A 14,686-nucleotide genomic window follows, 5' to 3' on the forward strand; every position below is an offset into this window, starting at 1 on the left:
TTAAAATTTTCTTAAAAGACAACAGTGTGGTTTAGTCCAGTGCGCCTTATATACGGACCAAATTCCTAAATTTAAACTGGCCCGAAGCATTGTGTCATGAAATTAATCATAAGTGGCCCGCTGAGGACTATGAATCATGAATCAAAAAGACTATGGATCATTATTTTGTAATTATAAAGTAATTTGTTGCGTCTGAAGTTGAAATAAAAAAGATAAAATGGAGAATGATTTGATTTAGATTAAAAATCTGACATGATGCATTAATGGAGCGCCTTATAGTCCGGTGCGCCTTATATAAAGACAACGTTTTAAAATGGGCCATTCCTTGAAGGTGCGCCTTATAGTCCGGTGCGCCTTACAGTCTGGAAAATACGGTAATTGAAGTATAATGACGTCGCCATAAGCTTTCTTCTCATGTCACTAGCTAGCTTTGAAAGCTAACAAAGCTAGCAAAGCATTTGCGCATCGCCTGAAGATTTGAAAGATATCCAAATAACCCCGGAGCAGTCTCCCTTTCAATTTCACTCACTTTCCATGTTTCCCTTCATAATTGAAGTATGATGACGCCGCCATAAGCTCGCCGGACGGCACAGCTGCGACTGCCGGCGTGCTCGGCTGGAGATGAATGTGCGTGTTTAGTCGTTTGTCCTCGCAGTACCTTTCGTTGCATCGGGGCAAGTGGAGCGTACCGATCCAATATGGTGTCATCTGCCGCATGCGCTACGCAGGTGCCCAAGGAAATACGGCAATCTGCTTCTAAGTTTGAAATAATGGAAAGCACCGCTGCGCTGATGTTCAGCCGACACGTCGCACAACTCTTTGTGTGACCTTTGAACGCATGAAGTGTGTTTTCTCGGAGATGATGACCCCAACGACAGGTTCGAGAAGTGTTTGCGTGACCTTTTCTAGTTTGATGCAGGTGGATTTGTGATGAGTTATAAAGTTTATAGGAATTATTGCATTTAAATTGGCCATTACTTTTCACAGCTCATTATTTTAAATGCTGCGTGATGCTCGTGTGCACTTTACGCCCACATTCTGTCCAATAGTGTTGAGGTAAAATTGTATGAGATTTTCTTTTTTTTTTTAATTCATTGTGGGAGAAGTCGATTGTTGTGGCAATGTGTTTGACCTTTTGATCGTGTCTGTTCTAGTGGTTCCTTGTGGAGGACCCCGTGCCCCTCCACCTACGCTAATTGTCTGCACTTCCTTCCACAATGATTTCCTCGCCAGGGCTCTCAAGAACTGCTCTGTTGTTATACAATGCTAAGGTGGCTGTGACGACAAGCAAACAGTCATTTCACTATTTGCTCACTCTTTGACCTATATACGTATATAGTAAAAAAATATATATCTATATATATATACGTAATAATAAATAAATATATACATAATATATATATATATATATATATATATAATAGTAAAAATATATATATATATAATAGTAAAAATATATATATATAATTTAAAAAAATAAAATAAAATAAATAAATGTATGTATATATATATAATTTACTATGACTCGTATGTATATATAAATAATTTAATAATTATATTTTTATATATATATATATTTTTTTATTTTATTGATTTTTTTCTTAAATATCAAAGATGCACCTCTGTTTGCAACATGGAGACTGATTGCGTCTACAAATGCTCGATACTGCACTGGGTATGTATTAAAAGGACAACAATTAACATTGTACCTGAGCCAGCTCATTAGGAAATATGACTCGAAATATGACTCTCCATTGATTGGTGATGGTCATTTGTGCATGTAGGAACCCCTGTCTTGTCACCCATTGACCCAACAGCACTGTGGGGAATTGGCACAACTCAATTGTTTAGACAAAGGTGAAATGTTTATTCCTATTAGCCGGTCCACGTACGATGCGGTATCGAACCGTACGGGAGCAAGATCGGCTGTCGCAAATTATAGCGGCTGCGGCTTACGCGACGCTGCAAAAGTAGGGATGTGGCGCAGAGGTGGGGGAGCTGGGTGGGGGCAGAGGTTCATGCAAACACAACCAAGAACGAAGAAGAGAAATCAATGGAGTCTAGTCAGATGTTAGGTAAGTTGTCCCTGTCGTTTGCTTTAGGGACACTCACAGTTGTTTAATAAGACCCAGAGCATTTCCAATCAATGAGATCCTTCCATTTGGCTGCTTTAAGATCAATGAGAGCCTTTGATACAATGCTGCACAGACTTGTGGAGATGTAGCTTGATCTCTTGAAACTCTTTGCCCTTTGCCTTGAGGTGTTGCAATCAAAAACTATGACTCATTTAGCGCAAACATTTTGGGCTACTTTACTAACAAATGCATTAAAAACAGAGTGACGCCATTTTGTTTCGTTAATACTTGACAAATCTGACAGTGTCAAGAAAAACAGAATATATAATTACCGTAATTTTCGGACTATAAGTCGCACCGGAGTATAAGTCGCACCAGCCATAAAATGCCCAAAAAAGTGAAAAAAACCATATATATGTATATAAGTCGCTCCTGAGTATAAGTCGCCCCCCCACCCAAACTATGGAAAAAAAAAGGCGACTTATAGTCCGAAAATTACGGTATGTTTATAAGAGGTGACAATTTGTCTTCGTGGGCCACATAAAATGATGAGGCGGGCCGTATCTGGCTCCCGGGCCTTGAATTTGACAACTGTGTTCTACATCATTCCAATCTTTATTTTCCCCTTTGTGGCCGTTCCCAAGTTTGTATTGAGGTTAAACTAATAAGCTAATACAGCTATTAGCTAAAAGCTAATACTTTTTTTAGTCTATAAACAAAATCGGCAACATTCAGGCCAACTCCTGAGCGCTCTCACCTAACTCTTCTTTTCTCTCTCTTTCTCGCTCGTCCCAAATTTGACAGGAATAATTACAAGGCAAGGCCCTGCTGAGCAGGTCACAAGAGGAGCACGAAACTGATTGGTCGAGACACAGGAGGCCCTGACTGACACAGCCGTGAACTCACTGACACACATATACATCCAAAAGTAAATGTTAGTCCAGATTGGCAGGTCCTTCAATTTATTTTATGCCGTGTAAGAGAAAAATATAACGACAGGTGCCAAAGAAAGCCTGTGCCAGTTTTCTTTGGACTTGTTAGACGATGGCTTGCAAGCATCATTATTGCGGGTTGCTCCCCCCTCGCCCCTCCCCACCCTCCCTTTGTCGTATTGATGTTCCCCCACTTCCCCCGCAGAGTTCTCTCCACTACCAGGTATGACTAACTACTCTCTTGCTCCTGTGACTCTTTTGTCATTTATCTTGCGGCGCCACGCCGTCCGGCTGACTGCACAGCACGGCGGTGCGCTGTGACAATAATTTGCACTGATCGGACGCCTCCGCGTGCCCCACTTGTACAAATGGTGATCGATTATTATGCAGCAGCGCTATCGACTACATTTCTGTGTGCGTGCTGTGTCACCTCTTTGGTGACATGCGCTTGTCTGTACTTTATATGGATAAAATTGCCTGCTAAAATATTCCTGAAACTGTCAAAGTTTTTATTGTTGTTTATTTTAAACGGTGCTTGAAATAAGCAATTTTATGTTGCAGTTTTTGAGGCAAAATTAGTGATCCGCATCGTTTTCCAGACTTTCTGCAGAACTTGCTGCTTATCCGATCATTTGAATCACGTGTGTCGCAGCAGGAAGACAACCTGCAAAAAAAATACTCCGCAAAATTAGAAATTTGCTCCTTGAATCAAAATTGAAAAAAAAAACATTCATCCACTTTCACTTTCTCAGAAACAAAACATAAACATACAAACTCGGGAGATTATGCAAATTTATTTGCCAACCCTGTTAATATCTTTGACGTCTATAACCGTCAATGGGACTGAATGAGTTAACGGGATTCAAGAATTCCACCAGTACGACTGCACTGCACATCTCTTTACTGCCCAACATGCCTGACGTAACTTAACGTTAAAAAGGACCCCTTCGGCTGCCTGACCACATGCCTTTCTAAAAAAACAAGACTTTTAGAGTTAACGCAATTCCCAAATTCTGGACTCCAATGTCTGCGTGAAATCAAGCTTTAGCAGTGTTACATGATGCCAAGAAAGTTTCTTTTCTTCGGGCTTCTTGTGTCATCTCATTTTCTTTTCTCCGGTCAAACATTGCACGTGCAACAGAGCTCGCGCCGATGTGCATCCGGAGAGAAGAAGGGAAAAAAAAAAAAAAAGCATCAGAGCAAAAGGCCCTCCCGCTAACTCTCCTAAATTGCACCTAACTTGATTACAATGAGACAATTATACCTTATTAGCAGAGCTATGATGGCGTCTCCTTACTGGGCCTCATTATAGGCGCTTGCATCTGTGACCTAATGTTAGCGCTTCCTCTTTGACCGCTTATGACCTGCCAGCCATTACCACAGCTGGAGGAAGAGGTGGGTGTGCCATTTTAATTTCACTTGATGTTTCATGTGATTACGTCCGAGGAGCTTGAAAGCATCACAATGCAGACCGCAAATTTCTTTTTTTCTACACTGAAATCTGCTTTTTTTTTTGTTGGAAGAACCTCACCACACTTATTGAAGATAACCAACTGTTCAGAAATACATAATACAGGATTTGATGGAGTTTATTTCAAGGAGGAGACAATGCAACACTAAATCTATAAAAGGTCAAAAACAACATTAGTAAAAAGGCTCTTCACAAATAGCTTTGAAGCCATTTGGAAAAAACGGGAGCCAATCCGTAATCTGTTTTGAATGCATGCTAATGCGGGAACACCTGTCAAACATTTCCCGCCCAACCCCAAAGAGATTACACATGTTACGAGCAGGTAGACCCGGATTATTTGTTAACAGGCAGGGTGACGTTTTTGTCAGAAACCTGAGCGACTTGTCTGTGGTAGAAAAGCAATGTTGAAAATTGATCCCAAGGTGAATTGAATCATCTGAACGTTTTGAATTTTGAATGGGAGACAATTGTTCAATGACTCGTTGGAGATGGATTTGAATTTTTTGGGGGTGAAAAATGTGCGATTGCGGAAACAAAACCCTGACTGAACATCAGAATCAGCTTTATTGGCCAAGTTTGTACCAAACAAGGAACTGAATCAATTCTCGCCTTAAAGTGAAAATATGCTTTAGGTACAACGATTGATTCCAGAGATGAGACCATCTTCTGCATTGCTGCTTCATCCACTGCAGAGGTGGCTTGTCACTTTTGAGACTTCCCTGACAATGGCGCTGTCAAGTTATTGGCTGTATTGGACTTCCTGACGTGCGCCGTGATCCGATTCTTTTTTTTTCTTTTACCTTTTCCTAGTCTCGAGAAAACCCCCCCTGAATAATTGACTTTTCCTTTCGCCGGGACATTCATATTCTCAGCAGCTTGGGAATCATCCACCGAGGAGACATTGACAGATGTCTTCAACACTCACAAGAGAGCTGTCGCCCTGGACAACGGCGAGCCTCTGACATGCTCCACTCCAATTCCGCTCTCTACATTGCCAATATACGGTCACCAGGGAAGACTTCTGGGAAAGACTTGCGTCTATTAGCAAGCGCTTCGGGTTGTATACTTACCTTGGCCGTGACGGACGTGCCAGGAACTGCGGAGCGGGACGGCCTTGTGTACACCAAGCAGATGTACAAGACAGAGACATGAGGAAAAAAAAAAAAGTGTATGTGTGTGTGTGCAGACAGCTGAGAGAAACCCACAGCGACGTCTAAATCTCGCCACAATGGAGAGATTACGCTCAAAGCGGCAGGTAGACAACAAACGCGAGCTGTCAAGCTGCTCGTAGCGCGACGCCAGGGGAGCTAATCAGGTTGGAAGCGTACAGGTACACTATCTCGTGCTTCTGAATGGCCACGTTTTACCACATTAATCCTCACTAAGCCTTGCAGCTAATGTAATCTAATTAATGACTTTTTTTTTTTTTCATCCTGGCGCAAACTCGAACCTGCAGAGACGACATAAAAGCTCCATTTGAAATACTGCTGCGACAACTTCAAACCAAAGTATCGTTGTTGGTTTTTTTTCTACTCAGAAAGCAGTTTTCCTGAACTTTGGCCTTTGGATGGAGTTATTTTGTTTGGCATCACAAACAGGCTAATCTACAGCAGGTGACTCATCTCATCGTCTTTTTTTTTTTTTAAAGTCACAAACAAACATTTCTACAATCTAGATCAGTGGAGAAAAAAAACCCACAATTATCTCTAAAAACTGGAACTGATTTTTATTAAATTAACCTTATTAGTGCATTACGGTAAGCAAATGCCAAAAAAGGAGCTCTCATTTGCATGAAGATAGATTTTTCAGGTTGGCTGCACAATTTAATTAAAGAAAAGATTAAGAATCATTAAGCAAGCTGCTGTACCTTGCAGTGGTGCCGGGCTACATCTGACTCAGGTTCACTCAAACCCAGATGGCAGCCCTCTAACTGTTGAATCTCCATAACAACATCGGAATGATTCCATTAGTTTCCAAGGTGGGGGGGCAAAGTGAGGGAATTTAGTAAATTTGCTACACTTGCAGCCGGCGGCCAACTTTCCCCACAAACGTGATTTTCGTGTGCTTGAAGGAAGGAGTGTGTGTTTAGGGCGGTGGCGGTTGATACGGTGATGATTTGAAGAAATGCAGGTCAAGGGTGACGAGTGTTTGTTTGTTTATCTATTTATTTATTTTTTATCTTTTATTATTTATTTTTTACTTTATTCTTATTTTTTTCCATTATTATTTATTAATTATTATTTATTTTTACATAAATTATTTTATTGGAAAGGACAATACCGTTTGGCTCAGACAAATATTGTAAATATTAAATCATAATACTGAAAAATAAAAAAAAGAAACAAAATTCCTAAAAATTAAAAAAAAGAAACATAAAAATTCCTAAAAAAATCAAATAAAAATAAACAATATTAAATCTTCTCTAGAACCTCACAGCAGCAGAAACAATGGTTTGAGGATATTTATTGCTCTGAAGGTCATTTGAGGACACTGAAATTTCTCAAGGAAGCTCAGATCAAAAAGTATTTTGGGTTTAACAGTAATATTCACAACCTCAACATGCATGCCTCAGTCAGATCTGGCATAATTGCGGTTCTGACGGCGGCAAAACCCGGTTTGAAGCGCTCCGTTGACGTGACCGTTCTTTCCGACCACCGCGGGGTTAAAGAATTTGCTATGCAAATAATTTGGAAGGATGTTGTTAAAAGTGAGGGAGCCAAGGAGGAAGAAGAAGAAGGAGGTACGCATCCAAACCCTTAATCCTCTTGCTTTTGCCAAAATGACAAACGCAGGAAGTGAGGCATAAAAGACTCACTCATGTATGGCGCACTTGAGTATTACTGCGAGGCACCTGCACTGGAATGAGCAGATACAAATAAATAGAAAATAATGCGGCAGAGAGGATGAAGGGGGCTGTTCGCTAAGAAGCTTAAAAGAGTCTTCTGCCTTTGAATGCAATCAGGCGGCATTGAGACGGCAGCAGGTGCCTGGCAGGTGGAACCGAGCAGATGCGCCGGCGTTGGCAGCCGCGCCGGCGTACAGGTGTGAACAAACGTGCCCGCTCCCTAATTACAAATTTAAATGCTTAATTTTTGTGTTTCAATATTGATTGCTACCTTTATGCTGGTATTTCCCCACGGGGGCCCGCAACTGGAGCCAATCCGTGTTTTTTTTTTTTTTCTTCCTCTTTTCTTCCTCTAAATACCTCCAAACGAATCTGGGCTTTTCTCCCGAGCGGTGCTTTGTGTTCTTGTTTGGATTCATCCCAAATTGTCCCCGAGTGATTAGAGGAGAGGATGTCTTGCTCACGTGACGGCAGACCTGCCCGAAGCATCTCATCTTCGTCTTTAGATGGGATCATATCCTGGTAAGGGGACGCACAATCAATGGCCTGGCATTGATGCCTAAAGTAGTGGCCGCCCCCTCCTACCCCCAGCCCCACCAAAGCCCGTTTCAGTGGATCCAGATGGATCTTTATCTGCTGATGTATTGATGGAAATCTCTCCGTTATCTTTGGCTCGCCTTGCTTCCTCCACAGCCAATGTTTCATTTGCCTACCTGCTGTGTGACTCGCATCTCGAGTCATCCCCTTTGTGTCTTTGAATGACATCCCCTTCCCTCTTATTCGACATGATCCTTGGGTTCACTTATTGTCGTGGTCTGCATTTTGCTGATATTTTGGATTGTATTTTATTTTATTTCATTGTATTTTATTTGAATTTTATTTTGTTTTATATTTTATATTTTATATTTATATTTTGTATTTTTATACTTTTGTATTTTTGCATTTTATTTTTTATCTTTTATTTTTTTTCTAATTTATTATTTATTAAATCATTGTATTTTATTTTTTATTTTGTTTTATATTTTATATTTTGCATTTTTGTATTTTTGTATTTTTGGAATTCTTGTATTTTTGTATTTGTAGTTTATTGGATATTTATTTTATTTTCATTTGACCTGAATATCAACAATCAGCGCCGTGACACCTCTTCTCACCAATCTGTCGGCAAAAACCTCAAGTCTGCAAACGGGCCCATCCTCAAAGCCGTACACGGTGAGGGACTCTCGCAAGCCCCACAGCGGCGGCTCTCATTGCAGGCCAGCAGCTGCCTTTCCCAGGTGGCCTGACATTTGAGTCACAGCCGGACAGATTAGACGGAAGGTGTACGAGCGGACAGAAGGCAGGACCAGGATGATGGGGTTGGCAGAACCATTAACTTCATGCCAGGTCGTTGTACATCCAGGCTCGGAAAGGCGGGTGCGTGAGGCCCGGGGGACAACCTGAGCCCTCGGATTTGCGTCCAGATGGCTGGCCGAGGGACCCCTGAGGAACCCTCTTATTGATTTAGGAGGGAAAACAGAGAACCTGGTGAGCGTCGACAGAAGCGCCGAAGACCTGCTCCGCTCCGTCTTGCCTTCTCATCCTCATCTCAGGTTATCTGGGCCGACCCAAGGGGACGCCAAGCGGGAAGCGAGCCGGGCGGGATATAAATAGAAGATGTCTGACTGAGCGGGTCGCATATAAAACGGGTCACACTTTGGCAGGTCTAATCCCCTTTCCTCGGAGGTCGGTCCGATACGTATGGACACCCCGAGAACAAATAGAGCTTGAACTGTGCAGGTCGCCGCTGAACTAGTCAGATGTGCGAGATAAGATTTGCAGGAGGACATGAGTATAAATATGGATGGAAGTCTTTTAGAATAAGCCATCGAAGAAGAAAAATAAAGAAAATAATAAAAATAACTAAACTGGTACCCAAAGTGCGTGATAAAGAACGCTAAGTACTGATTATTTTCATTCACTTTTTTTTTTCACTAATCCAGTGGGCTTTGGAATCGGAGCAACACGATTTGAGTGAAAAAATAGATGAGGAATAATTTTTTCAAAGGATGTTAGCGGAGGTGTCTTCACCCAAAGCACTCATTGATGTATCCATGACGTTTTGTGTTTATGATGCTAACCTGTAGGCTTATGATTGAGAAATGCCTCTTTTAATTTATAACCTGTGTGTCATAAATATAAACAGCGCACAAACTAGTTTGCGGTTTTTCAATTCTGTACATCGTGGTAATCTCTTTCCGGCGTACAAGGCAAGGAATAAGGCTGAAAGTATTAATTGATTGTAATCGTGTCTTTAAGCATGTAATACAAATACAATTTTTTTGTTTTATACCAAAATCCTCACAAACTAGTTTTACACTAATATAATATCCACATTTATTGTACATAATGTTAAATATCTTGTTATAAAATATATACATTTTTATATAATTTTTAAATTATATAATAATAATAACATATATATGTACATATATATATATATAAATAAATAAATAAATAAATAAATTTAAAAAAATAAAATAAATATATATATATATATATATATATATATATATATATATATATATATATATATATATATATATATATATATATATATATATATATATATATATATATATATATCATTACATTGATATGACCTGCTATGTGATTTTTCAGCAGTCAAGCCATGTCAGGCACGTATATATATTTTTCCAAGGTTGATTCAACTTTAATTTTGGATCACTTTTACATTAAATGCGCTCGCACCGTTGCTTCCGGGCACTGCAATACTGCGTTACCTCCCTTCCTTTCCCAATGTTGACATGGCAACATGCTCGGGGTTTATAGGTCACAGCTGCAAACACAGCTGAGGGCAATGCTTGTGTGCTACACTCGACACATATGTTATTAAATGAATATTTAGACCACTCGCTTTCTTTATGAGTCTGTCCTGAAAATATTACCTCCAGCATTGTTCCGCTTATCTGCAACCCTCTGATTTCCCTTTTGTGGTCCGCTGGGGTAAAATCTTGCTCAGTAATGTCTAATCACCTTGAAATTAATTAATTGTACCACAACAATGCCAGCGACGGTATCGTTGCTTGTTCACCCTTTACCACCCACTCTTTCTTTCTTTCTTTCTTGGGGTTGCTGTCCTGCACGAGCGAAAAACCATCCGGGAGGCACGCGCGGGGTCGGGCCGAGTAATTAATCTCAATGAAGCTTGTAGGTGTGACGGCCTGGAATTCAATTACCCCCGCGACTGCCGCCGCCGTCATCAGTGGCATGCAGCAGCGCTTACAGAAGGAAATATCTTCCCTCCATTTTCTCAGGTTAATATGAGCCACCTGAGCCCGATCGTCTTTTAATGGCATGTAGATATTGTCATAGCGCAGGCGGCCCTTTTTTTTTGTCATTAGACTTCTCGCACATCCACTGACGTCGACTTGCTGTATTTTTCCTTTCCAATGAGAGATTGTTTTACCTGCACGACAAGCTGACTCTTTGTCTTTCACAATGAGCACCATTGATTTCTCCAACCCCAATACAGAGTATTTCCAATTTAATTATTTGCATGGCTGCCTTTTGCCCAGATGCACGTCAATATGACAGAGACCAGCAAATCCCATCTGAGCTAAAGTCATTAAAGTACAAGTCCTGTACCTGAGCAGTCTTGGGGGGGAGGGGGGTTGGGGGGATTTGAAAGCAAAACACTTTGAAACGATTTGCATCTAACGGCACTTGCTGATTTGAAGCCGTTTGTATGCTTTCCGGTGTAGTGCCAGTCAAAACGTTTGTGGAATGTGCTATCATTTGGGAAACTATGTCCTGCTTTGCAGTGACGGACTGGTCCAAGTGTTAGATATAAAGCAAACTGTTACAGCATGCAACAACAAAGAGGAAGGGCAACAATCTTTTAAAAATTCTGATATTTTTAGGCGCCCGACGATCAAAATCTCCCAATAGTTTGAACTTTCTTTTTTTCAGATATCGTGTCTGATTTTGTCGGTAAGCCATCAAACTAAAGTTCCTGCGGGGGGAAAAAAATCGGTCTGAAAAAGGATAAACTGGAAAATAAACAAATAATAAATGAAAAATAGACCATTTAAAAATAGAAAATAGAAAATAAATAAATAAAAAATAAATAAAACAATAAAACACCCGCGGCTTATAGTCCAGTGCGGCTAATACAAAACCAGAATAAATGAACAAATAAATAAATAAATAAACTTAATTCTACTAATTAACTAATTCCACAATAAGAGAGGAAATCATTAGCTAGTTGAGTCACTGATAATTGCTTCAACTTATTCAGCTGATTTTGTCGGGAAACCTTCCAAATAAAGTTCCTGGAAAAAAAACAACCTTCAAACCAAACTTCAAACCTAACTTCACAATAACACAGGAAGACAACGCTAGCTAGTTGACTCACTGATAATTGGTTCAACTCATTCAGCGCTCAGGAATGTTGCCAAGGGGTCACATGTTATTTAGCTTTATCATCATACCTGTCTGCTTCCTTTTCGCTAGGAAATTGCTCCTGCCTGACTTCCTTCTCAATTATCTGGCTGCTCTTTGGGCGTTTATTTATTTGTCTAAAGTTCACATACAGTATGCATACAAATTTCCTCCGAGGGAAACAAACACGGCTCAGCGGAGCGTAGCGGCTAACCGCGCAGGCGGCGGGAATGGAGATGGAGGGGAAACAGATCAGAGGCTTAGTCGCAGTTTTCCTTGGAGGCAAACCTGAGGGTTGCCTTAAACACCTTCATACGATAAATCCAACACGCTTGGCTCAACTCTGCAGCCGACACGCTTGCCTTAATGAGATGCTCACTGACAGAACCGCGCAGATGATCAAGGTCGGGTCGAGCGGCTAGGGCGCCGCCGAACACGTACGGGAAATATGCTCGACAGCTGATGTGTTCCAAACTGTACTGCAAAGTGTCGAACGTGACGAAAGCAGAAGCAGAGGAGTCTGCGGCTTGGATGACGGGGGCGGGGAATTGAGTCAGGTAAAGACTGCTGGGAAACTAATTACAGCCCGAATCAGAACAGCAACAGGGCCTGAGCCTCTTTGACTCGGTGACACGGTAAACAAAGCACTCGTTTCTGTCACAGCCCAGATACCTTTTCGCTTTCCAATTTGGCTTTACGAGTGAGCGGGAAAAGCGGATACGCCCGCACGTATTTCGACTCGCCTATCTTAGGGCGCCACTACCTGGGTTTGTTTATAGGATTGCGTTCAGAGCAGACAGGTTTTAGTTCTTGTATCATTATTATTACAAGCTAGTTGAAAGAAAAACATCTCAAGCTCTCAAAAGGTTACACTGTTAAATTGCCTCAAATGGTCACGTCTCCCTCGTGTGTGAGTCAAAGCTCAAACAGGTTCAGAATCTCAAAAACAAAAGACATGCCGGCAATTAAGGAGCTTTGCTTCACTTTCCCACAGTCCAGCAGACACCTGAAGAGACATCGGGAGATGAAAAGGGATGTTGGGTAATGCAATTAGCTTGCCGTGCAAGGAAAGGACACATAATGGCTCGTACGTAAGTGAAGAGGTGAATCAAGCAGATGAATCAGAAAAACTACACCGCTTGTCATCGGTGTAGTTAACAAGAGGATGTGAAGTGGCTCCCTCATCGCCATGGAGATCTAAAGAATGCGCTTGTGGTCATGGTGACGAGGGTTGGCTGGCCGGGGAAAAAGGATATGCCGGTTTCCTGCACCTTAGACAAACACAGCCCCGCCTCCAGCGCTAAATGGCCGAGGTCAGCCAGTCAAAACATAATTATCACCCCGTCGCCTGTTGACCCGCTTACCTGACATTAACCTTGGACTGCACTAACGGGGAGGTGCCGGTCGCCTCAGGGGGGCCAGATGCTAATTTGAAGCAGAGTTAGCGGTAAGGGGGGCCGCGGGCTGGGGAAGTGGGGGTAATTGCAGCCATCTAATAAGTATCAGTGCCGTGGGAGATCTCCACGCATCTGTCGTCTGCACCTGAGACTCGACTCACCAGCTTGGCCAAGCTCACGGCCCGTTGTGGGCTTTAAAGACACATAAGGGCTTCACCGTGCTGCTGCGAACAGAAGTTGTGTGTTTGAAGAAAGCCACCTGCTCGGGACAAAAGTGAAAAGCCACATCGTGAGATGAGCAGGAGTGGAAGACAAAACGGTATTTGAATCAGTTTTTTCCCCACAATGTAAAAATGTTTTCCAGTAGAAGTCACACAAACACAGAGATCTCACAATTGGACAGCTTGTAAAATTTACAAGACTAGAAAAAAAAGAAAAACTAGTAAAAATAAATACAAATAAATAAAAATAAATAAAAATAAATAAAAATAAATAAAAATAAATAAAAATAAATAAAAATAAATAAAAATAAATAAAAATAAATAAAAATAAATAAAAATAAATAAAAATAAACAACTAAATAAATAACTGAATAAATGAATACAAATAAAAAAGATAATTAATTAAAAAAAGAAAAATGCCTTTAAAAATTGACAACATATTTTTTGTTGAATTGGACTTGACTGACTCCTTGGCATTTGACTCAGACTTGCCTTGGGCTGATCCATTGGTCTCGCAAAATATTTAATTATTAATATAATATTGACTTCACCTAGTCAAAATGTGATTTCACTCAAAATTAACTCCTGTATGAAAATTACAACAATAACAACAAAAAATCTGTTTATGTCATCCCATCTTGAATCTGGAACGGATTCAAACTTAATTCATAATTTACGGGAAACAAATCACAATATTTGAGCGGTGCTACGTATTTAGTTTAGTAAGTAAAATCTAAAAAAAAAAAATGTGATAGTTCCCCGAAAAGAATTTGGGTCAGAAACTAGCTTCAGTTGCCGTACAAGTAATTTTTCAAAACCCATACAAAGGCTTAGTGAAGGGTTTTGTACGTCAAGGGCAAGACGACATAAATGTACTCCACATTCGGGGCAGCGAGGTCCGTGCCCCTCTTGTCAGGTGCCTCACCTATCCACTCCTCCGTGCCGGTGGGAGCCGGCCTCCTGCTTATCTTTAATTCATGCCATTAAATATGCAGCAGAAGCAGCTGTTAGCGGCTCTAGTAAACCATAATTCAGGAGATCAAATCCGAACAAATTGAGGGCGAGCTTGGCGTTGGCCAGAGAAGACGCAGGAGACAGGCACGTTCACTCAGGTGCAGCGCCGAGACTCCATTCGGCTTGTTAATCCTCTGGCTTGCGGTAATCGACATGTCCACACATGGCACAAATGCTCAATGGTGATGCCGAGATGTCATTTCATGTTTGACTTAAAAAAAATATTTTTGTCACCAACCGGTGAGCTCTTTTGCTCAGCAAGTGGAAAGGTCATGGTCTTTAGCAGAC

The sequence above is a fragment of the Syngnathus typhle genome, linkage group LG2, assembly GCF_033458585.1.
Source record: "Syngnathus typhle isolate RoL2023-S1 ecotype Sweden linkage group LG2, RoL_Styp_1.0, whole genome shotgun sequence".
NCBI classification, from domain to species: Eukaryota; Metazoa; Chordata; class Actinopteri; order Syngnathiformes; family Syngnathidae; genus Syngnathus; species Syngnathus typhle.